This window comes from Aegilops tauschii, chromosome 2 (assembly GCF_002575655.3).
Source record: "Aegilops tauschii subsp. strangulata cultivar AL8/78 chromosome 2, Aet v6.0, whole genome shotgun sequence".
NCBI classification, from domain to species: domain Eukaryota; kingdom Viridiplantae; phylum Streptophyta; class Magnoliopsida; order Poales; family Poaceae; genus Aegilops; species Aegilops tauschii.
This window is the reverse complement of record NC_053036.3, coordinates 216,805,682-216,832,880: the sequence shown is the minus strand read 5'-3', so window position 1 is coordinate 216,832,880 and position 27,199 is coordinate 216,805,682.

The following is a 27,199-nucleotide window of genomic DNA, read 5'->3' as shown; positions in this document are numbered from 1 at the left end:
AACCCCCTTGTTCATTCCGATACAATCCCACTCTCTCGCTCCTGCTCTCTTTATTGCATTAGGACAACAACGTTTCATCTGTTACTTGCTGCGGTAGTTGAACCACTTTCCTCTGCATGACCTGTCATTGTCACAGTAAATAGATGAAACCCACTAGCATGAGTAGGAGTTGTTTGAGCCCTGATGTGCCTACTCATTCATGCTTGTTTGTCATGCCTGCTATTGCTTAGAGTTGTGTCAGGTCTGATTCATCGGGAATGAATTGGAAAGTTGTGAACATGTCCTACTGTGTGAGAGCTAAGTCTGTGAACACGATTTGGTAAAGGTAGCGGTGAGAGGCCATGTAGGAGTACATGGTGGGTTGTCTCATTGAAGCTGTCCTCAGGAACTGAATTCTGTGTTTGTGATCCATGAACAGTTACTACCACACATTGGGTTCCGGTAACTCGACCCCTCTCGGCTTATTAACCGCCTCGATCTCTGTCCAGGAGTTGCAACTAGTTTCTGGTGTTTGTAGGTTGTGTTAGTAGTCTACTAAGTGGTACCCGGTACAGGTGGGCTTGGGACAGACTAGGCACCGTGGCACGGTGTACCAAGCGTAGATCCATCCGTCAAGGTGGGCTTGGGAACCCTGCACACATCGTTTGGGGCCGTGAGCGACACCCCGGCCGGATCTCCTTGCGGATGGAACCCGAATAGGCGGTAAACCTGGACGAGAGACTTGTGTGGTTAGTCAGGTCGTGGCCGACTCCCTCGCCAGGCTTCCGCTTGAAGGTTGCCGAGGTACACGACGTGTACATGGTGGTAAGTGGCGAGAGCGTGTGTGAAAAAGTACACCCCTGCAGGGTTATCATGATCTATTCGAATAGCCGTGTCCGCGGTAAAGGACTTCTGGGTTGCCTATAACAGTTCATAGACAAGTGAAAGTGGATACTCTAAAATGCGCAAGATAAGCGTGAGTGCTATGGATGGCCTTCTCGTAGGGAGACGGGAGCGGATCCATAGTGGTGTATTGATATGGTGAATATGTGGACTCGTGTGCGCCACCTCAAAAGAGTTACTTGTAGTCATAGTTTAGGATAGCCACCGAGTCAAAGCTGGCTTGCTGTAGTTAAACTCCACCACCCCCTTTTGATACTGATGCATATGTAGATAGTTCTGATGTAAGTCTTGCTGGGTACAGTTGTACTCACGTTTGCCTATTTTATGTTTTGCAGAGAGACGTCAGTCTCGCTAGTAGTTCTGTGTGGACTTCGACGTTTAGCTTGATACCTCAGCTACGATCTTGTGCCCTCGGCAGGATCTGGTAGATAGTCAGGCTTCTCAGCCTTTTTCATTTGTAGATGTCTGTACTCAGACATGTTAAGCTTCCGCATGTGCTTTGACTTGTATGCTCTGAATGTTGGGTCATGAGACCCATGTTTGTAATATCTGGCTCTTCGGAGCCTAATCAATAAGTACTTGAGTCGTAGAGTTATGTTGTGATGCCATGTTGTATTTAGACATATCGAGCATATTGTGTGTATGATTGAAATGCTTGGTATGTTTGGGATCTGACAACCTAGTTGTTTATCCTTGGTAGCCTCTCTTATGGGGAAATGTAGTCCTGTGCTTCCATGAGCCATAGTAGTCCGCTACAGCCCGGTTCACCGGAGTCCTGCTAGCCCAGCACTACTGCTCCGGAACACTTGACTGGCCGGCATGTGATTCACTTCGTTCCTGTGTCTGTCCCTTCGGGGAAATGTCACGCGGTGACATCCGGAGTCCTGCCTAGCCTGCTACAGCCCGGGTTCCCGGAGTCCTGTTAGCCCAATGCTACAGCCCGGATTCACACGCTGCTGACCGACATGCTCCATGTTGATTCATGTATGCCTGTCCCCGTAAGTTAGTGCCACTTTGGGTACACGACAAGTCATGTCGGCCCGGGTTCTCTGTCATATGGATGCTAGCGACACTATCATATACGTGAGCCAAAAGGCGCAAAGGGTTCCAGGCCATGGTAAGGCGACACCCGTGGGAATGCCGTGCGTGAGGCCGCAAAGTGATATGAGGTGTTACCGGCTAGATCGATGTGACTTGGAATCGGGGTCCTGACAGACCGTTGACACGAGGGACCCACATCTGACCTTCTATCCTGTTATTCCCCCTCAAATCATTATTTTTCCTGGACATTACTTCAAACAGTACTAATGCGTGTTCGTCGGTAGCGCCGGTGATGAGTGAGTTGGCCGCCGCTCCGCCGGACGGGCCGGACGCCGGGCTGGCCCGAGCGTGACTCACGCACGAGCAAGCTGCCACGCTGGCCTTCACTCGAGCCAGATGGTTGGCCTTAGCGCGACGCGTGCTAGCAAGCCGCCACACCACCGTGCCAATCTAGCTAGTAAACCTTGCAGACAAGCAGCTCGATGCATCCAGTAGGGTGTGTGCTATCTTGGCTAGCTAACGGCCGCGAGAGCTGGACGGAGCTGGCATCCGGGCTGCCGCAAGATGGGCTCTGCACCGCCAGCGGTTTTGACCTCGCCTTCTGCCGGCGGCGGTAGCTGTGTCCCATGTACGTGGATGACTAGGTGGACGGGCCAGAGGTAGGAGGTCACTCGGGGTATTGTGCAGACTGACATGTAGGTCCCACAAGTCATAACGCCTAACTTGTCGGTCGAATAGAAGGCGTTGACTTAAGGGGTGACATGGGTTGAAACGTGCCTATAATGACACTTTGTAGAGTAGTCATTTCTTGGTAGGGCTAGTTGGTAAGGGCATGTACAATGGTTGATAAGGTAGTCTTATCTTAAGTCTGCCACGTATGCAAGTGGTAGTAGTTTCTTGGCATTATTAGTGGTTTCTTGTAAGGAACAATGTACTAGCGACAAAAGGCGATTCTAGGTTGCGTTGTACTCCAACGAGTAGTACTAGCGGTCGCGGGAGTGTATACCTCATTTTGCAGGTTCGATCCCGGCCGAACGCACCACGACCTTTTTTTAAAATAGTAACTTCGCTGCGAGCCAATATTGTACACTCGGAGTTTGAGTTTTGAAGTCGAACAGACGTGCCGCACCACAATCTGGGTGCACTGGATATCCCAGCCACGTGAACGGGTTTTCCTTCCCATCATCTCGTGGCTCGCGTGCTCGCCCTAGCCGCACCTCGCTTGCAGCTTCCTCATCAGCTAGTAGCATATTTAAACTGGCGCCTCCCAATTAAGCCCAAGGAGCCGGAAATGCCCGGCGCGGCATTGGGAACTGTGCAATATGGCTCTGTACATAAAGTGCTAGTACTCTACTACTCTGTAGCTTGTGGCATTGCATGCATGGAATTCACTCCATTATCGGCTCTATAAAAGAAATTCCTCTTGATGTGATTTTTTTGTTTTGAAACAGAGGCAAAATCTTTGCCTCATCTCATTCATAAAGAAGGAACTACTAAAAAAGTTCGACAAGATCCATTACACCTCCAAAAATGGAAGCGAAAAGCCTAGTCTCGCTATATCAAATAACTCAAATGTTCTACCCCCGCAGTAACCGTCGCCGATAAACAGGCTGCTAGTGTGTGTGTGAGAGGAGCGGCTGAGTAGGCTAGCTACGTGCTTGAATAGAGCACTGAGAGTACCCACAACGTAGGTGTACTTTCCCTGCACTGATAGTACAGCGATGGTTCTAGAGAACAGTAGTACCCTCCACTTCCAACTGTAGCTCCTTGGCCCTGAGATTAAAGAGTTCAAAACTGGTGCACTATACTAGAAGTACAGTACATCGCACTACTAGTTGAGAAAGTAGTACTAGTACTTCTATAGTACGAGTACTTAGTAAATAATAGCCTCACCCCTTCGCTAAGGAACGATTGAGGATCTACAGTTGGAAGGGACGAGGCCCTGTGGTTACTACGCTCTTATCTCCTCCTCGCCAGTTCCCCTCACTACTGGAATCAGGAACTTTGCTGTCAGCCGCTTCTTTGCCGTCAGCTAGCTGATGGCAAAGAGGGTCTTTGCCATCATCTTGAAGAAACCTGACGGCATAGAACCTTTGTCGTTCGCTAGCCGACGGCACAGAGGCAGGGTGGACCGAAAGGGAGGGGCAGCTAACTGCCACTTTCTTTGCCGTCCGCTAGCTGATGGCAGAGAAACTTTGCCGTCCACTAGCAGATGACAAAGAAAGTGGCCGTTCTAACGTCCGTTAGCTAGGCTCTTTGCCGTCAGCTAGCGGACGGCAAAGAGCCTAACCCTATATGCATCAAAATGCTCGCGCCTTGCCCCTCTCTCTCCCTCTCCCCTCGTCCCAACCCCGCGCCGCCGCCCCGCCCAGGTCGCCCCCCTCGCCGCCCCGCCCCGGCCGCCCCCCTTGCCGCGCCTCCCTGTGCCGCGTCGCCGCCCCGCCCCACCCCGGCCGCCCCGATAGGCAGCGCAGGCCCTGCCCCGGCCGCCCGCCCCTCCGCGCCGGCCCGCCCCGTCCTGACCGGACCGACCCGCCGCGCCGCCTCGCCGCCCCAGCCGCTCCAAGGTGAGAAATTTTCATTTTTTTCTATTTTTTAGATTTAGTTTAAGTAGGTTTAGTATAATTTAGTTTAGTTTTTGCTTAGTTTAGTTAGTTTACTTTAGGTTTAGTTTAGTTTAGGTCAAGTTTCTGGTGTAGTTTAGGTTTAGTTTAGTTAGTTTAGTTTAGGTTTAGTTTCGTTAGTTTAGTTTAGGTTTAGTTTAGTTTACTTTAGGTACGGTTAAGTTTCTTGTTTATTTTTTTAGTTCAAGCATTTATTCCCACTTCGACGTCGACGATGCCTATCCCGCATCCTCGTCGTCGACTCGGCGGAGGACGCCTGCTTGATCAGAGGGGCCATGTCCGAGACTGGGCTCCGCTGGGCTGCTACTGGGAGGTTCTACCTTCTGGGGGGTGCAGGTTGGTGAGGAGTCATCCCGTTGTTGACCCGAACCTTGTTTGGTGGCGGTCATGTGGGCCAGTGATGGTGCCGAGTCTTTCGGACACCGCGGAGGTGGTACGTCACCGTGTCAGCGAGGAGGACGAGCACGGCTGTCTCTACATGGTTGCATTGGAGGGCAGGTTGGAAAATACCTGGCAGGTTCTTCAAGGAATTCATTGGAGCTATGATCCTGTGATGGTTCCTTCTCTTTGGGTGTCCACCGCCCATGCCGATACCCGTCGGTGCTACGGTTCCAGCTGTATTAGCGATGCTATATGTATGATACTATTTGAGATGTATTAGTGATAATATTCGACGATGTACCCGGGGACGAGCGGGTTAGGGGGTTCCTCGGTGTCGATGGTACCCTAAATAGCAAGTATCGTCAATGCGAGGTACATGTGGTCATCGGTGTCGAATACTACATCCACGTCCCACAAGTGACACAGGGGTCCTACGTCCCACAGCAACAGTTCTCGGTGTCAATGGCGGTCGAACACCATTGCGAATTTGTCTGGCAGCCTCAGAGATGACTATTGAAAGCTAAGTGTTAAAACTTGAAACACCCAAACTGACTCAAGTCGGTTTGGTTGTTTGAAATTTCAAAACTTGGCTTTAAACCTCATCGCAGAGGCTGCCACACAAATTTGCCAAGGTGTTCGACCGTCATCGGCCACCAGAATTATTGTTGCGGGACGCCGGGCGCTAGCGTCACTTGTGGGACGTGGATCTAGTGTTCAGCACCGACCGCCTCATGTACCTTGCACCGATTGTTGGGGATATTACCACTGGGCGTAAACCGGCCAGGAGAGGCCGGGTTAACTTCATAAGTAGTTCATCTGTATCTAAGGCCCATGAAGACAGACGGTGACGCTTCATGAAGGCCCAGGGCCCGAAGCCGGTTTAAGGCCTGTAGACACAAACCGGCATTGAGATGTAAACTTGTGTTGTAAGATAGAAGTAGCAGGGACCGAGCCGGACACGATTATGAGCCGGCCTCGGAGTCTGTAAGCCGACGGGCGTCAACCCATGTATATAAGGGGACGACCCGGCGGCGGTTCAAGGACAATAGACAACAACTCGAGACTCAGACAAAGCGTATTCGCTCCCTGGTAATCGAAACCCCATCAATTCCATCACAACTAGACATAGGCTTTTACCTTCATCGTAAGGGGCCGAACTAGTATAAAGCTCTCTTGCGTCCCTTGTCCGCTTTAACCCCTTGAAGCTAACCTGTAGCGATGGCTCCACGACTAAGTCCTTTTTCTAGGACATCTGCCTTGACAAAACCACGACAGTTGGCGCCCACCATGGGGCTATCGCACGATGGTTTCAAGTTCTTGGAGGGCAGCTTCGAAGGACTCAAGGGTTACGTTTTGGGCTGGATGACCAAGAGTCGTCGCGGCAAGCTCTACATCGACGATGCAGGCTGGGGCCCCGAGGACGGCTCAATCGAGTACGGGTACCGGGTCCCCTTTGCTGGCATACACGTTTTCATTGGCAAGATCGGTGAACCGGGCCCTGAGCCGGACATCTGCGCCGACCTCATCGAAACGGCTCAGCGTGCGAGATCTGCCTGGGTCAAGCCTGTCATGAAGCGTGCCTTCGTGGGAGTTATCCATGGAGATGAATCTGAGGATAGATCGGAATCTGGTGGTGAGACTGTCGTTTATTCCGGCGACGAGTCATCGACTGGAGAGACCGAGTCGTTATATCAGTTACAAGATGGCCGGATTGGGGGCTGTTCCGATGGCGACAGTATTCCGGACCCCTTTGATCTGCCAAACCGGGTGGCGATCTTCATGGCCGGCACTCAACCAGCGCTCCACTCTTCGACCACAGCGGCGATGATTTCCGGATCAGCGGTGGCGGCAGCGACTGGGGCAGGAGGCCCTGTGCGACCGCCAGCTCAGGTTCTATCTGATTTGTTTGATGTGTTGGCAATGCTGATGGCGGAGGTTAACCCGGCGGATCAGGATGCACACAATGTGGAAATCGCGAAAGTGAAAGATCAGATCACCCAGGAAAAAACCGACTTAGCAGCTGAGGATACCAGGATAGCCGCGGAGAGAGCCGCTTTGGATGCACAAGCTTACCAGATTACGCGGGATCAGAGTGCGTCGAACGAAGTCCTGAAGAGGAGGCACCGATCTCGCCTGCCGCCGGTTTATGATGCTAGAAATCTCTTTAACACCCAGGGGGCAGGGACCAGTAATCCGCCGGTGGAAAACCGGGCAGAGGCACCCGGAGCAGGGGCGCCGGTTCAGCCACGTTTGGTGGATCCGCCTCGTCAGAACAACATTGTGGTACCTCATGTCCCCACGCCACCGGGTCATTATTCTAACCCAATGGACAACATTGTCGCTGCCGCTTCACGGCTGGCGGCCAATTCCGATCGAAGGCCATTCTCCAGCAGCGGTCGAGATGCGTTGGGTTAATGAGCTTCTTCACACAGCCTTGGTTCAACAGGAGGCTTACTCATATAGTCGCGATTGGATTCATTCTACTCCCCGTCCAAGCCGGAGTTACAGCAGGCGTATGGATGAACCGGCAGTATCAAGCAGTGCGCGGAACCGTGATCCGCCCCGTGGCCATAACCCCGCAGGTGGTGCTGGTGATGCTCAGGAGGTGGTGGACCAGGCTCGGGCACGCAGAGAGGCCGAATTAGCGGCGCAGCACGAGGCCCGTCAGCTTACTCCGGTTCGTCCAACTACATGGGTGGAACCAGGAGTTACCTCTAGTTCCTTGGGAGTGCCATGTCTTGTCCCAGCGTTGCGCAATGTGCGCCTGCCCAAGGATTTCAAGGGCCCGCGCAAGGTGCCGAATTACACCGCCGATTTATCCCCTGAAACATGGGTTGAAAGCTACGAGATGGCCATGGAGATGCTGGACGTGGATGATGCGGCATGTGCGAAGTACTTCACCATGATGCTAGAAGGAATGGCCCGCACTTGGCTAAAGTGCTTACCAGCTAATTCTATCAGGTCATGGGCCGAGTTGAGAGCCCGATTTGTTCAGAATTTCAAGGATACATGCAAGCAGACCATGTCAATTGTGGACTTAGCTGCCTGTGTCCAGGAGGAAGGAGAGTCAACAACCTATTGGGTGCGCCGGGTTTCGGAGATTTTGTATTCATCAGACCGCATCAACGCTGACACCGCAGTTTTAACATTGGAAGGCAATTGCCGGTTTCAACCCTTGAAGTTGAAGTTGGGGCGGCTGAAACGTCATTGTAATGACATGGGAACCCTCATGGCTGCACTGGTGAAGTATGCCGACTCTGATAGTACCAAGGAACCCGAGTCTGACGATGATAAGACAGGGAAGGGAAAGAAGAGCGGCAACACCAAGGGGCAGCACCAGAACCCGGCGGGTCATGGAAATGGCGGCAAGCGTAAAGCGGACCACCGTTTAGACTTTGTGGCTAACACTAATACACACGACAAGGGCCAGCGGCGTAAGGGTAAACCGCCCCGGCGCAATGGAATGCCGAATCCTAATCCGGACCGTTTCTCGTATCTATTGAACCAGCCCTGTCCAAAGCATGGGACGAAGGAGGAACCATCTACACACCTCTGGAAAGATTGTTATATCATGCAAGAGTTCAAAAATTCTGATTCTTTCCGGTATGATCATGGATCAGGAGGCGGTTCGGGCTCTGGCTCTCATGGGCCGGGTTATGGCGGAGGAAATTCCGGTTCGGGATTCCATGGCAATCAGGGTGGACATAACAATCAAGGTAACCAAGGTGGCTATAATCATCAGGGCAATCAGCAGCAGCAGTCGGGTTACCAGAGCAACCCGAAGCAGTTGAATAGCGGACAGTATCATGTCTTCACCACTAGCTTGGACAAGCGCGATCAGAAGCTTCATAAAAGGGTGTTGAATGCCATTGAACCGGCGGTGCCCCGTTATTTGCGCTGGTCCGAGCAGCCCATTGTGTGGAGTAGAGACGATCATCCACCCCAGGTTGACAGTCCGGGTCATCTAGCTCTGCTGGTGGCACCTCAGGTGGGAGGTTATAAGTTCACTAAGCTCAAGATGTCGGGTCACAGGGGAACTATAACCGTGCATGGAAGCCGCAAGATTGCTCTGGAGTGTGAGGAAGGTGATGCGGCTTATGCTGAGTTGGTTTGTGCAACAGAGGAGTTGAAGTTTTACAAGGACAATGTTGATCCGGCAGATATGACTTCGTTGAAGAAACCAACTACGGAGCATGATCCGGCTCTGAAGTTTAAATCGGCTGATGAGACTAAACTTGTTGACTTCGTGCCTGGCGATTCGTCCAAGCAGTTTAGCATTAGCGCTAACTTGGATCCGTCATAGGAAAGCGCGCTCATCGAGTTCATCCGTGAGAATCGGGACATCTTTGCATGGAAGCCTTCTGACATGCCTGGTGTACCGAGAGAACTCGCTGAGCACACTCTCAATGTTGATCCTAAGTATAAACCGGTCAAGCAGTTCCTCCGCCGGTTCAATGAAGAAAGACGCAAAGCTATTGGACAAGAAGTAGCCAGGCTCTTGGCGGCTAGATTTATCGTTGAAGTATTCCATCCTGAGTGGTTGGCTAATCCGGTGCTAGTCCTCAAGAAGACTGGCACTTGGCGTATGTGTGTGGACTACACAGATCTCAACAAAGCTTGTCCAGTAGATCCTTTTGCCCTCCCCCGTATTGATCAAATTATTGATGCTACGGCGGGTTGTGAGCGTTTAAGTTTTTTGGATGCATATTCTGGTTATCATCAGCTCAAAATGGCAGTTAAGGACCAGGAGAAGACAGCCTTCATAACTCCCTTTGGAGCCTTCTGCTATGTGTCCATGCCCTTTGGGCTCAAGAGTGCACGGGCAACTTATCAACGATGTGTGCAGAATTGTCTTCATAAACAGATCGGCCGCAATGTTCACGCCTATGTGGATGATATTGTGGTGAAATCAAGGAAAAAGGAGACATTGATTGATGACTTGAAGGAAACCTTTGATAACCTGCGGGTTTATAAAATGATGCTTAATCCGGCCAAGTGCGTCTTTGGTGTACCTGCAGGCAAGCTCTTTGGTTTTTTGGTGTCTAACAGGGGCATCAAAGCTAATCCGGAAAAAATCAAAGCCATCACCTCCTTGGCTAAACCGAAGTGTATCAATGATGTTCAACGCCTGGCAGGCCGGATTGCCGCGTTGAGCCGTTTTGTCAGTCGCCTCGGCGAGAAGGCCATCCCTTTGTGTCAGATGCTGAAGAAAACGGATAACTTCATCTGGAGTGACGCCGCTAATGAAGCATTTGAGGACTTAAAGCGGCAGCTAGCTAATCCGCCGGATCTCGCTGCTATATGTGGCAGCTAACGCTCGGGCTGTTAGTGTGGCAATTGTGGTGGAGTGCAAGGAGGCAGGAAAGGAATATCCGGTTCAGCGGCCGGTTTACTATATTAGTGAGGTACTCATTGAATCCAAGCAGAGGTACCGGCATTGGCAGAAATTGGTGTATGGGGTTTTCATGGCAAGCCGGAAGCTTAAGCAGTATTTCCAAGGTCATCCCATCACGGTGGTCAGCTCTGCTCCTTTGGGGGATATAATCCAGAATAGGGAGACAACAGGTCGGATTGCTAAGTGGGCTATCAAGCTCGGGCCTCACGAGTTGAAATACATACCCCAAACGGCGATCAAATCTCAGGCACTTGTGGATTTCATCAATGATTGGACAGAATTACAAGCGCCAGAAGAGAAGCCGGATCACCCTTATTGGACTATTCATTTTGATGGGTCCAGGCAATTGGAGGGCTCGGGGGCTGGAGTCGTGTTAACTTCCCCACGAGGTGATAAGTTTTGTTATGTTCTCCGTTTAATGTTCCCTTGCACTAATAATGCAGCTGAATATGAGGCCTTACTCCATGGTCTTCGAATGGCTAAGGAGATGAATCTCAGCCGAGTTAAGTACTTCGGTGACTCGGATCTGGTGGCTCAACAAGTGTCTGGCACTTGGGATTCCAAGGACCCACTAATGGCAGCATATCGTCGTGAGGTGGATATTATTGCAGGTAACTTCAAAGGTTATCAAGTGGATCGTGTGGACCGGTGGAAGAATGAAGCAGCAGACGCTTTAAGCCGCCTGGGTTCCCAACGTAAACCGGTTCCACCTAATGTCTTTCTGGATATTTTGCATAATCCGTCTGTCAAGCTCCCTATTGAAGAGGATTTGGCTGTTCCTGATCCGGAGGCTCAGTTGGTCACAGCTCTACATGTTATCCCGGATTGGGCGGTTCCGTATCTGGCGTATATAAACCGGGGCGAGTTACCAGAGGATGAAACTTTGGCCAGACAGATAACCCGGCGGTCCAAGTCCATGACTATTATGAATGGAGAGTTACATCATTGCAGTGTGACAGGGGTGTTTCAACGCTGTGTGTCTCCTGAGGAAGGCCATGAAATTTGCGTGAGATCCACGAAGGAGATTGTGGACACCACGCCGGTTCAAAATCTTTAGTGGCCAAGGCATTTCGTCACGGTTTCTATTGGTTAATGGCTCATACTGATGCCGAGGACTTGGTTAAAAGATGTGATGGCTGTCAGAAATTCTCACGGCGTGCTCATGTACCAGCTCAAGAATTGAGGATGATTCCAATCACCTGGCTGTTTGCAACTTGGGGGCTGGATATGGTTGGGCCCTTCAAGAGGTCCAAAGACAAGAAGACCCACCTTTTGGTGGCGTTGATAGGTTCACGAAGTGGGTGGAGGCAGAGCCAGTTAGTAAGTGTGACGCAGCCACGGCAGTTCAATTCATCAAGAAGGTGATCTTCCGGTTTGGCTTTCCACACAGCATTATAACAGACAAATGGTACCAATCTGTCAAAGGGTGCCATGAAGGAGTTCTGTCAACGTGAGCACATCCGGCTTGACGTGTCATCAGTGGCTCACCCCCAGTCCAATGGTCAAGCGGAGAGGGCCAATCAAGAGATCTTGAGAGGCATCAAACCCTGGCTTATGGTTCCTTTGCAACGGACGCCGGGTTGTTGGGTTGAGGAGTTACCTTCAGTGTTATGGAGCATCAATACCACACCCAACAGATCGATAGGCTACACGTCGTTCTTCATGGTTTATGGAGCGGAAGCGGTTCTTCCTAGTGACATCCATCATGACTCGCCTCGTGTAGCGGCATATGTTGAAGCAGATAACGGGAAGGCACGACAGGAAGCTCTTGACCTGTTAGATGAGGAGCGTGACATGGCGGCAGCCCGTTCGGCGATTTATCAGCAAGATCGGCATTGTTATCGTAGCCGCCGGGTTAGTACCAGAACCTTTCAAGAAGGAGATTTGGTGCTTCGACTCATCCAGGATCAGACGGATATGCACAAGCTATCCCCCCCTTGGGAAGGGCCTTTTGTGGTCAGCAAGGATTTGCACAATGGGTCGTACTACCTAATCGATGTTCGAGAGCGCAAAGACTCATGTAAATCGGAGGAGGAGACCAACCGGCCATGGAATATTGCTCATCTTTGGCCCTACTATACTTGAGCTACAGGCTCTGCTTATGTACATATTATGACATTGTATATATTATGATCAATATAATAAACCGGAACCTCAGCTAAAGTGGGGTATCTATTGTTTTCTTACATCACGTGTGGCTACATGGAGCTTACAAAGCGGCGTCCGGTTTACCCCTTGATTTAGCTTCTTAAAGCTTGATATTAGATCACTTGGGGGCTTGGTCGTATCCGAACCATAGCTACGCCTCTTGATCGGCGCAATGCCATAGCATCACTTGGGTGCTTGGTCATATCCGAACCATAGCCACGCCTCTTGATCGGTGCAATGCCACAGCATCACTTGGGGGCTTGGTCGAACCCGAACCATAGCCACGCCTCTTGATCGGCGCAATGCCACAACATCACTTGGGAGCTTGGTCGAACCCGAACCTTAGCTACGCCTCTTGATCGGTGTAATGCCATAGCATCACTTGGGGCTTGGTCAAACCCGAACCATAGCAACACCTCTTGATCGGCGTAATGCCAAAGCATCACTTGGGGGCTTGGTCGAACCCGAACCATAGCAACACCACTTGATCACATTTGGGGCCTGGTAGCCCGTGAAAAGCCTCGACTACAACGTTTTTGTTTGCCTTTTACTAAGTTTCTTTTTCTTTTGCTAAGATTTGTGATGTTTTCAAATCAGTGTTTATCAACCGGGTTAGGCTGTCAACTACAAGTTGTCAGTACATGACCAAGTTGTAATCCGGAGACTATCATCCCGGTCTGGTTTTGACTCATAGTCACCAGTATGAAATAAACCGGTGTTTATCACAACCCGGAACGGTTTTTGTTGTAAACCGGCATTATATAACAGGAGATACTTTTACTCCGGATTAAGGTTATAACCCTCATTACAAGGTTGGTCAGCCAACACTATGCCTAAGGGTCGCAGGTATCATATATTTCCATATTTGGTTATCTTTTACAACCTTGGTCATATATATAGTTGGGTACCATGACCCGCCCGGTGGTAAACTGCCAGTGCGCTTTGAGCTTTTTATCTACAGGAACAACTGGAATAAATAGCTATGGATTATGAATATCATATCTCAAGCATGGCGGATTAACACGCATCAGTTGCAGATAAATATGCACGAAGGCATAACAGACCTAGTGTTTTAACTAGCCTATTACAAGGCGCTTCAGTGCCAAAAGGAATATTTGTTTCTCCATAAACATTGAAGTATGGAAGATTAAACCGGCCCCCGGGTTATGATCGCTGAGCAGCTTGACCTGACGGCTGCGGATCATCTTGCACCGGTTCATCTTCTTCGTCTCTACCCAGTGGCTGGAAGTCAACAGTTGTCCAGTCGATCCCGGTTAAAGCTTGGAAAACAGCTTCGTCGCTTATAAGGGTGGACGGTTCAACGTCAGGGGCATAAGTGTGCTTACGGATTGGAGGGATCAGCTTTTGAGCCTCAGGAGTTGGTGCAGCAACCCGCTTGTTATTGGTATCATTGCCCGCCTGGTAAAATGAAAGATCAACCTCTTCAGCAAGTTCACAAGCCAGTGGACGTACTTCCCGGTTTATGGCACGGAGATCTTCAGTGCCAAACTATGATCCGTATTCTTTTAAGCTTGGGTACCTTTAGCCACGTCCGTCGGATCAAGATCAGGCACCCATGCTTTTGCCTGTGTTAGTGCGGTCAGAGCGCCAGCCCTTGCAGCAGACCGCTTCAGAGCGCCAGCCCTTGCAGCATAGATAGCCTGGCTAAGGTATCCTTGATCAACGTCGGGGTGGCTTATTGTGAGAAGCGGTGCAGATAATCCGTTGTGCGCCGATATACAGTTGCTCTATCAGCGTGTAGGCAGCTTTCAACTTCTTCTGCACATCAGTGCCTAGATGGCTAATGCGAGTTCCTGTATCATTACAAATGTCAGTAAACCAGCAACGCATGGGAGGATATGTTGAAAGCATAAAGGAAGGATGCTTACCAAACACAGCAGCGGTCATAGCATACACTTGCCGCTTTACACCAGTCAGCTCGTCAACCACCGGTTTAAGAGCGGCTTCTGCATTTTCAGCCCTTCTTATCAAAGCGGCTTTTTCAGTCTCCCAATCCACCCGGTCTTTGTTGATGCCCTCTTTCAGTTTCTCCATAGCGCCTAGAGCGCGGGTCAACTCTTCCTTCGCTTTGGAGGCTTCAGCTTGCTGGGTTTTGATGTCCTCTTGCAGATCAGCGGTTTGGCGTTCCTTCTTGCTCAGCTCTGCCTGTAAAGGGACAGATGTATCATGAGTTGACGTTACATATTTGAAGTACCAAGCCCATAACAAGTTATGCCCTTGATACTTGGGGGCTAATCCATGTTTGCTCTTGATCAGAAATTTCTACAAGTCCCAAGCACAATACAAGTATTAATCTTGGCACTTGGGGGGCTAATGTGTATTTGCTCAAAAAGCTGTTGGTATGGGAGTTCTTCTACAGTCCCGGTTCATCATTATAAAGTTAAACCGGCCCTTGGGGGCTATACCGGTGAAAGAGCAGTATGGCAAATTTTAAAGAAACCGGTTCATCTTAAGGGAGGTAATCCGGTCCCTGGAGGCTAAATATGCAAAGATAAATTATGACAAAGTCCCGGTTTAGATCGGTATCATAAACCGTCACTTGGGGGCTACTAGGAATTGATAAACTACAATTGGACAAAAGACAAAAATGGTAGTTACCTCATATCGCTCCTTCATCAAGTTTACCAAACTAGCTTCATAATCACGGCTGGTATACCGATGGTTCAAGAAGCCAGACTGAATGTCTTGAGCATTGAGATGGGCGTAGCTTTATAAATCGGCATTCCATTTGCCTTTGCCGATAGTAGAGAGATCATCCTTGGCAGTGTGCTTTGACAAAGCTACAGGATTGCCAGGAGTGGTGTGGCCAGTGCCACTAATCATAATATCATCATCTTCTTCATCAGCAGCCCTCACCGGAGTTGGCGGTTTATCAGTGTCCTTAACTGGACTGGCCGGTTTGTCATCAGTTTAGACAGGGCTGGCTGGCCGGTTTGCATGGCTGGTAGTATCAACTTGCACTTGTTGAGCAAGGAAGTCATGGTCCTGAGAAGGCGGATCGTGGAGCATGGCGTCAACATCGGTTTCTTCCACCTCTGGAGCTGTTTCCGGTTCAGCAGCTACATTATCATCAGCCGGTTTGTTTAACCAAGCTTTCTTGATGGGTCTTGGCTTGGCACTGAGAAAAGATAGACATAAGGATTAGTACAGTATGTAAAACACATCAAGAGAAAAGACAGGTGCATAGCTCATCGAGGAACTGTTTTGAGGGGTGGAAGCTGCGTGGCCGATGACTCACCAGAGGATGAGTGAGAAGTACCCTGATAATTTGAATCAGACGGGTTAAGAGGTTGGCGAAAACAACCTGCTTTTGGGCATGAAGTATCAATGGTATAAGAGACCTCTGATCGGCGTTTCTGAACTGGACTGTTCGGTAAACCGGCGGAGGTAACTACCTGGCCGCTGCGCCAGGTTGTACGGTGAGCTTCGTGCTGCTGCATCTTCAAAAGAAAGTTTGGGTCCAAGTAAGCAAGAGGGTGAGAAAATTTTACTTTCCAGTTTGCTTGACGGATTTTTGGTGCTGGCAGAGGATCTGAATTGGAGGAAAGAATGGTTACCTCTACGTCCTCAGCGTGACTACCTTCAGCGTCGTCCTGATAATAATCATTGTCAATGAGATGTACGAAAAATGAACCAAGAAAGTCATGTTCTACCTCTAGTTCCGGATTACGCACATCGTCATCAGCGGGTAGATCGGAGGATGTGGTGGTCCTTCTTTTGGTAGGTTTCTTAACAACCTTGGTCTTTGGACGAACTGGTTTGACCGGTTTGGCTTGCGGCTTCGCCGGTTTGTCTTGTGATGGCTTCTTGTTCCAGAACAGATCATCACCCTGTCAGAAAATAATCACACTTTCAGAGAATATTTGGACAGAAGCAAATTCACATACAAAGGATTATATGATTCTTAAAGCTGGTGGTTTGTTGAAGGTGCAGAAAGGGAGTAGTCCGGTTTGGGCACAGACGGCCTCCGGTTCGTTCAGTATTTTCTTTACAGCTTCAGTGACTTCATCGTCTATAAGCTGAACATCATTATGCCGCTGAGCATCCTTCAACCTCCCCGTGTACTCACACATCAAACTGAGGCGCCGGCTTATGGGCAGAATGCTCCAGCTTATCCAGCAACAAGCAAGGTCAACTCCTGTCAAACCGTTCGCCATGAAGGCTCTAAGCTTTGATAGTTGGGGAGCATAGTTGGCCCGTTCTCTTGCTGTCAACCTCTGAGGAAACGGGTGTGTGTTGCTCAGGCGTTCAGGGCGATAACCCAGCAGGGGGTTTTCGTCAGATGGACAGGTATCCATGCAGTAAAACCAAGTTTGGTTCCACTCTTTGGGGTGACTGTGGAGTTTGGGATGGGGTAAGGTGACTTCTTTCCTCTTCTCAACCGCCATTCCGCCCAGTTCCGTATTGGGTCCATCTGAGAACTCGGTGCGACGGTTTAAGTGAAAGAAATCCCTAAACTGTTCGACCGTAGGTTCCTCTTGCAGATAAACTTCACAGAATACTTGAAAGTGGCAGATGTTTGTAACAGAGTTGGGACCGATGTCTTGAGGGCGCAGCTGAAAATTGGCTAGCACATCTCGGAATTTTTTTGAACCGGGAGGGCTAAAACCTCGTTCGAGATGATCAGCAAACACGACTACCTCTCCCTCCTTGGGTGTAGGAGGATTTTCCAGGCCAGGGACCCTCCAGTGGAAGACATCTTTCTTAGCTAAAGCGCCCGTTTTAACAAGGTTGTTTAACTGCTCCTCGGTTACTCGAGAGGTAGCGCAATTGCACTCATAGACTTGTTTAGCCATGACAAGGAAAATCTGAAAAAGGATTATTACCGGTTTAAGATTTACAGTGGACAACTATACAACGGTATGAGGATACAAGCATATTGGTAAAACGGATTTGGTTATTCGTAAACCGGAGTCTGACAATGGAACAGTATAATGCATTGACGGTTCAACAGGGGACTAATGGTATCTACCGGGTCATCATTTTTTCCGTGAAGTTAAACCGGCCAATCTGGTATTCAAAGTGGGTAAGTGACAGAAGAAACAAGTTTCACATCTTGCTATGGTAATTTCAGATCTACCGTGCGTAGGAAAACAAAATATATTCTGACCTAAATTCCAGCGTACTAGAGCTCACCAAGTTCAGAAGAGTTGGATGTCAAACAGGTGTTGAAACTACTACCGCGTGAGATCTACGTGGCTTAAACTACTACTGCGCGAGATTTACGTGGTTTTTGGATCTAATCCATGGATATAAATAAGGAAAAAGAAGGGCGGCGATGAACACTGATGAACGACCGAAACCCTAAGTGCATATCTATAGTAAGAGAAAAGGGGAGACTTACTGATGCTATTGAGTAGCGGCGGCGCGCGGAGGAGCTCTGGTGCGTTCAGGTCGATGCAGCGGCCAAGGTTGGAGCAGCAGTCGAAGGTTGACGGCGGCGGCCGAGGAGGAAGGGTCGGGCGTCGCGAGGTTCACGATGAAGCGAAGAGGCACGAGGGGGAAAATGGAAAGACCCCCTGGCCCTATTTATAAGGGAGATAAGCGACAGATGCGAAAATCGAGGAGCCGGATTTTTTGATGAGGTGATGCTGTCGCCTCGATTTTCGGAGACTTGTTAATGACACGTGATGTCACGGCGGTTTAACATGATCCTAGAAAATGATGTCATGGCGGTTTACAAGATTGTGTGAAGATGTTGCAGAAGAAATTTTCTTAAAGTATTGAGGATTGACATGAACCAGTTCAAACCAATCTGGGGCCTAATGTTGGGGATATTACCACTAGGCGTAAACCGCCCAGGAGAGGCCGGGTTAACTTCATAAGTAGTTCATCTATATCTGAAGCCCATGAAGACAGACGGTGACACTTCATGAAGGCCCAGGGCCCGAAGCCGGTTTAAGGCATGTAGACACAAACCGGCATTGATATGTAAACTTGTGTTGTAAGATAGAAGTAGCAGGGACCGAGCCGGACACAATTATGAGCCGGCCTCGGAGTCTGTAAACCGACGGGCATCAACCCATGTATATAAGGGGATGACCCGGCGGCGGTTCAAGGACAACAGACAACAACTCGAGACTCAGGCAAAGAGTATTCGCTCCCTAGTCATCGAATTCAAGGACAACAGACAACAACTCGAGCTCAGGCAAAGAGTATTCGCTCCCTGGTCATCGAAACCCCATCAATTCCATCACAACTAGACGTAGGCTTTTACCTTCATCGTAAGGGGCCGAACTAGTATAAAACTCTCTTGCGTCCCTTGTCCGCTTTAACCCCTTTAAGCTAACCCGTAGCGATGGCTCCGCGACTATCTCCTTTTTCTAGGACATCTGCCGTGACAAAACCACGACACCGATAGTAGTTGCTATTTAGGGTTCTATCGACGTCGAGGAACCCCTAACCCGCTCGTCCTGTTGTAAATATTTAGTTAGGTTGACGAAAAAACAATATTGCTATGAAACTCATCTTTCGATTTAAATGTGTAGTTTTTTCGTCGCTGCGAGGGTCTAGTGTTCGACGGGCGCCGCCCCTACGTTCGTGGGTTAGCACAAATGACATCTCCTCCCCCCCTTAATCTGCTCTGTTCCGGTCTTCGTGTTGATGAAACTTTCTAGCTATAGGTGTCTTCAACCATCAGTATGTGTGACCACTATGCGTCTCCCGTTCGAACGGGTTACATATATAAATACGCATGCATTTGCATATTTATAACCGTGATTATTTTGAATTGTCCAACGGTATCCATGGACAGCCCGAGTATGTGTAGATTGGGTTCATTTTCCCATATGCTCTACTCCGGATCCAATGCAGAATTTAGTCAGTGCCTCCCTGTTGTTCTCCGGGTACACATCCTCTCTGCTTATTGCCAAGACGTGTATCAGGAGAATAACGGGGAGGTGCTGCCGAAATTTCGCATCGGATCCGGAGCAGAGCATGGGAAAACGAACCCAATCTACACATACTCGGGTGGGATTAGGACCTACCTTTACCTATTAGCGTCTAGGTTGCATGGACGTAATAAAAGTGAAAAACTCCATTAACAAAAAGATGGCTAATCATGCGTTGATGTACAGCGGTCACACTGGTCAGAAAGACATGACCACTGAATGGTTAACAAAAACAAAGGGGTTTCTGAGAGCCGCATTTGCAAATGGCCAAAGGACAACATGGTGCCCCTGCGGCGGGTGCAACAATTGGCACAAGAGGACAGAGGATGAAATGGGAAAACACCTGCAGAAGTGGGGTTTTACGCCAGATTATACGGTGTGGACATTTCATGGCGAGTCTACCCAACGTGCCAGAGCTGAGGTGCTTCATCCTTGCACTGATGAGCATGGTACTGGGATGCAAGACATGGTGCAAGACTTTGATGATGCTCGGGACTCGGACGACGAGATGGAGGAATCTGCAAAGGCCTTCAATGAAATGTTGGAGTCTTCAATACGTCCTCTCCACGAGCACACCGAGTTTTGTCAGCTAGATGCCATCTCACAAATAATGGCTCTGAAGGCTCAATTCAACTTGGGCAGAGAATGCTATGATGCACTTATTACAATATTTGGACGTTTTCTACCCAAAGGCCATGTAATACCTGCAAACCTGTACCAGTCAGACAAAATTCTCCGTGCTCTTAAGATGCCCTATGAGAAGATACATGCCTGTGAGAAAGGATGTGTCTTATTTAGGCTTCAGTATGCGGACCTGAACTATTGTCCCATTTACATGTCATCCAGTTATGTTGTGGTAGACAACGGTAAGGGTGAGAAGACGCAGACCAAAATCCCCGTTAATGTTCTTTGGTATATGCCAATCGTTCCAAGACTTCAAGGTCTTTTCATGGTCGAAGAGACGGCAAGACAGATGACATGGCACAAAACAGGCAAAAGAACCCAACTAGATGCAGATGGGAAGCTGATGATGGTGGACACATCGGACAGTGAAGCATGGAAGAGCTTCGATGCATTACATGATGACAAAGCGGCGGATCCGAGGCATCCTCAAGTCGGCATCAGCATGGATGGGTTCAGGGTGTTTGGTCTGACGGCAACCCAGTACAGTTGTTGGCCCGTATTTGTCTTTCCACTCAATCTCCCACCGGACAGATTATGCAAAGAAAGAACATTTTCCTGAAATTGATAATTCCAGGGGCCAACTATCCGGGGAAGAATATGAATGTGTACATGTAGCCACTGAAGGACGAATTGCAAGAAGCTTGGGATAATGGGTTCAACACATACGACGCCTTTAGCAAACGGAACTTCATAATGCGTGTCTGGTACATGTACTCGACGCATGACTTGCCGGCGTATGCGCTACTCGTTTGCTGGTTTGTGCATGGAAGGTTCCCGTGCCCCACATGCAAGGGAGCTCCTGAGTTTCGTTGGCTTCAGGCCGGTCGCAAGTTTTCGTGCTTCGACATGCATAAACAGTTCCTGGATCCTCGCCATAAGTTCAGCAAAGACAAGAAGAACTTCATCAGAGGTAGAGTTGTCAAAAACTCTGCGCCACCTGCGTTGACAGGCCAAGAGACCCTGGATCAGTTAAACGCTCTCGAGCCAGAGCTAGAGCATCCAGGGTATTTCAAGGGGTATAATTCGAAATACGCCTGGACTCGCAAGACATGCTTGTGGGATCTGCCTTACTTCAAAGACCTCCTTTGCCCACACAACATCGACATGATGCACACTGCAAAGAATATCGCCAAGGCACTTTTTGGTACATTGTTCAGCATAGATGGGAAGTCAAAGGATAATACTAAGGCTAGAGTCGATCTGGAGGCTCTATGTGATAGGCCGTTACAAAACATGAAAGAACCGAAAGGAAAGCAGAACTAGACGAAGCCAAAGGCATGGTTCAATCTTGGAAGGCCAGCTATGAGGGAAATTATCTTGTGGGTGCAACAGCAGTTGATGTTCCCCGATGGCTATGCAGCGAATCTAAAGAGGGGAGCGAGTCTTGATAAATTGAAGATATTTGGTCTCAAGAGTCATGATTGGCACATATGGATTGAGCGGGTAATGCCGGTGATGTTGTGTGGCTTCATCCCTGAGGATGAATGGCTAGTACTGGCAGAGCTGAGCTATTTCATCCGTGTTCTCTGTGCGAAAGAACTATCGCTTGGCCTGCTAGAAGAAATGGAAGAGTTGGCGTCGGAGTTGATCTGCAAGTTAGAAATGATCTTTCCGCTGGGCTTCTTTAATCCAATGCAGCACCTGATTTTGCATCTCCCAACCGAGGCAAGATTGGGGGGCCTGTGCAAAATTGTTGGTGCTACGCCACTGAGAGGATGCTGAAGACGCTTCGAGCAAAACGTAAAAATAAACGTAGAATTGAAGCATCGATGGCCAAGGCATTCATTACTGAGGAGGCGGCAAACTTCGTGACAACACACTACGAAGCCAAAAATCGTCATTTGCATAATCCGAAGCCTCGTTACTGCTGCGGGTGACCTGTCAATGATTGACAGATTACGTAGAGGTGGCCTTTCACATGATGATGATTCATTTATTAATGATGATGATGAGCATGTCATTACTAATAGTGATGATGATGATGATGCATTTATTGATCCTGAAGCATTTATTGAACCAGATTATGACTAGGTATTCAATTTTTTGTGTTGTACTTGATTTATACAGTTACTTGTATGATTGTATGATTTATATAGTTACTTGTATATTTTCTTACTTTGTATGATTGTTTCTTATACATAGTTCCATGGTCTTGATGTCCATCCCCTTCGGCCCTCGCCCGCTTTATGATTCAGATGTGGTAAATTTTCTTTCATAACTATTTGTTGCATTTCTCATTTATGACAATTATGGCCATCAAGTTGACATAGAGATATTTTAATCTCGGAGGTATGTGAACCGGAATTTGAAACCGACCCTCCTGTCGAGAAGTTAAATTTAGTTGAAAAAGAAAATGATATTTGAAAGAAAAAATTAAAAGAATTGAAGAAGAGAAGATGACATTGGAGTTGTATGTTGCCGATGTCGACGATGATCACAAGACAAAGATGAATGCAATGCACTTGAAGATGTATGGAATGCGCCTGAAGCTTAAGAAGATTAGAAAATATGCCATTGATAATGAGGCTTGGTATCATTATGCCATTGGATCAATCTTTACCTTAGTTGCGATCTTCATCGCACTTGTTGTGATGAGGGTAAGTTTTCTCTAGTGTTTTTCTTAACAAATGCATACTTAGCTTACTTTCCTCCTAAATGGCATAACTACCTAAGTTAGACCTACACTTAGAAAAAGAAAGAGAAGAAAAATTATTCTTCTCCTTCTTCTTCCTTTTCTTCCTCTTCTTCTTCTTCTTTTTCAAGATAGTCTTCTTCTGCTAACTTGCTTCTTTCCCAATTTGCAGATTTGCTTTAGATGAGGAAGCTTGCGTTGACGGAGTCTACTCTTCTCTTTATGCTTCCTTCTTGTTTTGATTTTGTATGATGAACAATGTCAAACTTGCTACCTATATATTTATGTCTGGATGAAACCATTGTATGCTTGTTGTTGGATATGTTGGCTATGTATATTTGTTGGATGAAACCATTTTCTATGTATATGTGTTGGATGATCATATCCGTATGGCAGGGATATGATTTGGTATGTATATGTGTTGGTATGCTTGTCGAAAGTATTTTCATATGTGTGTACATATATATATATGTTAAATTCTGTCAAATTGATTGGTTTCAAGAAAAAATAGAAAAAACAAGGGCTATATAGACTCTTTATCGTCAGCTGGCGGACGGCAAAGAGCATTTCCATCCGATAGCGGACGGCAAACATGCCACGTGTCAGCTACCTGTGCAACCTGGGGCAGTAGGCTGACTATTTTGTTGCTTTGCCGTCGGCCAGCGGACGACAAAGAATGTTTAATATTTGCCATCAGCTAGCTGACGGCAAAGCTACCAAATAGGCCAGCCCCCAGGAGCTGCCATGTGGCACGCTTGGCCGTCGGCCGCCCGACGGTAATGATTCAATGCTATTTTCCGCCAGCTGGCGGACGACAAAGATACAAAGGTCTTTGCCGTCCGCCAGCCGATGGCAATCAACGCTGTTAACCCCTTAACGGACCTAAGCTGACACGTGCGCCGTCCAGGCTCTTTGTCGTCGGCTGGCGGAGGGCAAAGACCTATGTATCTTTGCCATCTGCCAGCTGACGGGAAAGAAGCCTTTGCCATAGCCTGTTCAGCTGGACGTGTTGCTGTCAGCTGGCTGACGGCAAAGGTCGTTGCCGTCCGCCATGTGTGCCTTTGCCGTCCGCCATGGCTGACAGCAAAGTTCCTGATTCCTGTAGTGCCTCCCCCCGAAGAGAAGACAGTTCATCATTGCTCCCATGGATTCGCCAGGCGGTTCTCCTCCTCGTCGGGGCTAGGAGACCTTGGACGACGATCCTCTGGGAGAAATCGCACGCCGCTCCGACGTCCTCACCGCCGCAAGACTCGGTGCTTCCTGCACCAACTTTTTCAAGACGGTGCTCACACATGCTCGGGAAAAGGCCATGCTTGTTGGTCTTCCATGCGTCCTCAAGGAGAAGGCTTTTCTATGGGATAATGCTTCGAACAGTCCACCGCTCCCTGGCCATGGTTGCACGTTGACTCTGCTAGAGTTGCCGATGTTGAGAGGTAGTCGGATTTTGTCCGATGAGCAGGTCAGCCATGGAGTTTGATCATGCAGTACTTAGTTATTCCCTTTTTTCTCGAATATTCTTGAGTGTGCGTATCTTATATTAAGAGAAGGAAAAGGGGAAGACACCCCTTCCACAGATATTTACAAAACATTTTACAACACCGTCCACCCCACCTCATCCTAGCGGATTACTCACCCTCACTCCGCCCGTCTACTCCTATGAAGTTGAGTCAAATGTCTTTGTGTAGAATACCCACTTGTCTCCATGTCCCACACTCTGAGGCGATCCATCGTAGGATGTGCTGCACGTCTGGCCTCATGACCTCAAACACAATTGCATTTCGGTGTTTCCGCAACTCCCACATGACGAGCAGGTGAATCGCCCGCAAAGTCTTGGCGTGCCTCCCCTCGAATATGGACCTTGTGCACCATGCCACAAGATCATCTCCGCTTGATGGCGCCGTGCCTGTCATGCCAACGGCCCGACCCACCTTGGTCCAAACCTCCTTCGCGAATACGCATTGTGTCATGAGGTGATTGATTGTTTCGTCATTCTGATCGCAGAAGGGGCAGATGTCTTGATATGGTAGTCCGCGCCTTGCCAGTCTATCCGAGTTCCACACACCATCCCTCAAAGCCAACCATGCGAAGAAACAACAGCGCAGGGGTGTCCTCGACGCCCATGCGTAGGTTGCTATCGGTGAGCATTGCAGGGCCGCAGATTTGGCCGCATAAGCTGATGTTGATGAGAACTCACCATCCTTCTCCCAGGACCAGCTGAGCTGATCCGGCTGCTGTGCGTCCAGAGCCATGCTATCCACTTGCGGCCAAATCTCAAGGAATTGAAGTAGTGCCATGTCATTCATGTTCGGGCCAACATCTCGAGCCCAAGTTGCGCCCTGTATAGCTTCTGCCACCGTTCTCGTGCCCCTTGTCCGCTTTGACACCATGTGGTAGATGAGCGGTGCCAGTTCCTGTATCCTGTATCCGTTGAGCCTCCAGTCCTCCCACAAGAGTGTTGTGTGTCCATTGCCCATAGTCACCTTGGCCGCTGCTTGGAACAAGCCCCTTGCCTCGTGTGGCACTAAATACTTGAATTCTGCCCATGCTCTAGTTCTGTCAGCATGTTGCAACCACAGCCACCTCGCTTGAAGTGCGACATTCATCCACCTCAGGTTTGTAACTCCGAGCCCTCCTGCCCACTTGGGTCGGCATAAAGTTTCCCAAGCAACTGCGCACTTGCCTCCTCCACCGTCTTCTTTCCCGTACCATAGAAAGCTTCTGCAGATTTTGATCATCGCCTTGAGCATTTCCGGTGGCAATCCCAAGGCCAGCATGGAATGCATAGGGATGGCACATAGCCCAAACTGAATAAGGAGCAGTCGGATGCTCTTTTTTAGTGACCTTTCCCTTCATGATGGCAGCCTCGTAGCCATCTGGCCCACCATATACTGAAATTGTGCAGCGGTTTGTTTCCTTATCGACAGTGGCAGCCCAAGATATCTGCAGGGGAACGTTCCCTGTTCACATCGCAGCAGCCCGATGCTAACTCCATGTCCTCCGATAACATCTGATCGGCGGGGCCAGGCTTTTCTGGAGGTTGATTCTGAACCCAGACGCGTTGGCAAAAAGGTCCAGGACAGAGGCACACGCCCGGAGGCCCCTTTCCGTTGGCTTCAGGAAATGATGACATCGTCCATGTACATCGACACTCTATGTCGCAACCCTGCCCTGGCCAGAGGAGAAAGTAAACCCACGGTGGTTGCATGCTCAAGTAGTCGGTGTAGGGTTTCAATGCATAGTATGAACAACATGGGTGACAGTGGGCTCCCTTGGCGCAGTCTTTGGCAGTTGAAAATCGTGTCTCCAGGTATACCATTCACGGCAATCTTAGTAGATGATGTTGCGAGCAATCCACAAATCCTTGCCGTCCACCTTGGTCCGAGTCCCATGTGAGCCAACACTTAAAGTAGGAAGGGACATTGCACGGAGTCGAAGGCTTTTGATATGTCTAGCTTCAACTATAAAGTGGGATCCTTCAACACATGTAATCTGTGGGCCGTGCCTTGTACGAGCATGAAGTTATCATGCAATGATCTTCCATGCACAAAGGCGCTGTGGTTATTACCCACAAGCTGAGGCAAGTCGTCGGCAAGTCGTGTGGCGAGGATTTTATCAAAGATCTTGATCGCACCATGGTTGAGGCTAACTGGCATGTAATCCTTGATGTCTATAGCCCCTATTTTCTCCAGGAGGAGCGAGACCGTGGCTTTGTTTATCGCGTGCAGTCCTTGCATATTTCCACCATGAAACTCCTCTAGTGCCCTCATGAAATCCTCCCTTATGATATGCCAACAGCTCGCGTAGAAGCGTCTCTTGAATCCATCAGGCCCGGGCGCCTTGTCCATCGGCATGCACTTGATCACCTTCTCCACCTCTTGCACTGAGAACGGCTCCTCAAGTCCCGTCATATCTCTGGGCAGAAACCCTAAAGCCTCCATGTTGAGTGCTTGTCTTCGCTGGCTAGCTGATCCGAGGAGGTTTGAGTAGTATGTGTCCACCGCTCGTGCGATATCTTTATACCCCGTATACACCTGCACATCCGCTTCAATGGATAGAATTAGGTTCTCCGCTACCTGTGATTTGCTTGGCGGTGAAAAAATGCAGTGTTAGCCTCCCCATACTTGAGTTGTATTATCCTTGATCACTGACGTGCAATAGAGCGTTGTAGCGAGCATAATCCAAGGAGCTTCTTGTTTAACATCTTTCGCAGTCCGTGCTCATTCTCAGTGAGTATTCTCGAGTCCATTGCCATGTCTAGGCGACTGATGACCTCCAGCGTGATCGCTATTTGAAGCCTGATGTTGCCTACCCACTTGGCAATCCATGTTTGCCACGCCTTTGCTGTGGCCCAAAGCTTGTTATCAAGCTCTGTGAACGCATTGCCAGCCGAGTCAACAGAGCTCCATGCTGCCTCCACCGTTTCGAAGAAACCCTCAGCTTTTGGCCAAAACGCTTCAAACCTAAAGCGTTTGCCATATGCCACATCCGCATTGAGGTCCAC